Source organism: Meleagris gallopavo, chromosome 4 (genome assembly GCF_000146605.3).
Source record: "Meleagris gallopavo isolate NT-WF06-2002-E0010 breed Aviagen turkey brand Nicholas breeding stock chromosome 4, Turkey_5.1, whole genome shotgun sequence".
NCBI lineage: Eukaryota > Metazoa > Chordata > Aves > Galliformes > Phasianidae > Meleagris > Meleagris gallopavo.
In genome coordinates, this window is record NC_015014.2 from 13,631,385 (window position 1) to 13,633,018 (window position 1,634).

A 1,634-nucleotide genomic window follows, 5' to 3' on the forward strand; every position below is an offset into this window, starting at 1 on the left:
GTCTTTCTTCTAAGGGAATTGGCAAAGGATTGAAGAAAATTCCCAACCTTCTGATGGGTTTGTTCCCACAGTGCTTTGTTAACTACAGAACTGGGGAAAATGGATTCTGTTTACATCAGAACAGCTATTAGTAGAGTCCACGGTCACTTCCGCTGTATGCCATACAAGGACATGCAAACTGACCAACATAGCTGGCACATTGCATTGTCTTAAGTGGTCACTGAGGTAAGCAGGGATAAGATAGAAAATAGAGATTTTACTGGTGATTAATTTCGTGGTCACAAGAGGGGGTAATGAGATGGAAAGCCCATTGAAAGTAATCACTGCATCTCTATTTCAAGAATGTTGAAATTTTAGGCTTACGCAGGTTTATATGTTTGAGCATTTTAGCAGTGTTACCTTCCGTCTCGCTCGGAGTTGCTAGATGGCAGCTGTAGTTAGGTTACCAAACAAGAAAGTGGTACAGAACTCGAGAGGAGACCTGCTGGATGGCTTGTCCTATCTGGTTCTCCCCCTCTCCTTATTTCAGTGAGGATTTCGGCCTGAGGTAGGTATGAACCATTTGACCGGTTCTCTTACTTATCTAAAAGCCTTTTTAAGGCCACTCTTTGTTATGCTAAGAAAAGGGGAAGAAAGAGGAATCAAAGCTTGAAGTAAATTACAACGCTTTCTCTTTCCATTGTCTGCTAAGCAGCCCGGTGCTCGTGCCGTTAATCTTCCTCGTGCCCAGAAACACAAGACTTCCAACAGAAATCTCCCTGGAGCTGCACTAGAGCTCGTGTGACAAACAAGAGGGACAGCACAAAGGCCGTAAAAGAGAAGCGTCCCTACTTCTTCTCCGGGTCATGGGAAGAGCAGAACGTGAAGGGAAGGTGTTGGGAAATGGCTGCGAGAGCAGGGCAGACATGAGGCTGTGTACGAGCATAACTAGTGCGGCAGCACAGGGTGCATTCTCATGAGAAAGCATTAGGAGTTAAGATAGGAGGCACAACATCCTTGGGCAGCCTGTAAACAGCAGGCCTTAAACAGCAGGCCTACATCCGCAGCTATGCTCTGTGGATATGTGGGGGCTGATAAGCGGATGAGCTCAGTGGCAGGGGTGAATGCTGGCTGAGCATTGGTTAAAGCTAGGCAGCCCACCTAGACGCCCACCTTGTGCTCCAATAGTAGGTGAACACATGTGTAGTAGAATCATATATAAACTCTGTGTGTGCAGCAATAAGATGAAGCTTGATCACTCATATTGAGTACTGTCGTGCTTCCCCGCTTGAGAACAATCTGATTAGGACGCTATCCGCGGCAGGAAGGCAGAGGTACAACGTAAGCACTTCTGTGTAACAGAGTGCTGCATTCCTTAACCAGAGCTGCATGAGTTAGTGTGGCCCGAAGACATCTTAAACATGCAGCTGCGTATACCATCAGTTATAGGAGCAGCTTAACAGGCTACAGCCTCAACAATCATAAGAAACGACAGCTTGTGAAAAAAAGCTTTTGAAATATATTCTACAGAACAGTAAAAACCAACTTGTTATTGGCACGCCCCAGTCTCCTTGCCAGGCTTTTCTTCTTAATAACACTGCTCACAACTGTATGTGACTGTGTCAGGCTCTCCACACACACACACACACACACAC

The 1,634-nt window shown here is 46.0% G+C and overlaps 1 protein-coding gene across 1 annotated transcript in view; it reads left to right on the top strand.

The window, feature by feature from the left end:
- The window catches only part of SCLT1 (sodium channel and clathrin linker 1), a 42,642-nt gene that overhangs the window by 38,920 nt on the left and 2,088 nt on the right, over positions 1 to 1,634 (top strand). The gene's annotated exons all lie outside the window — the stretch shown is intronic.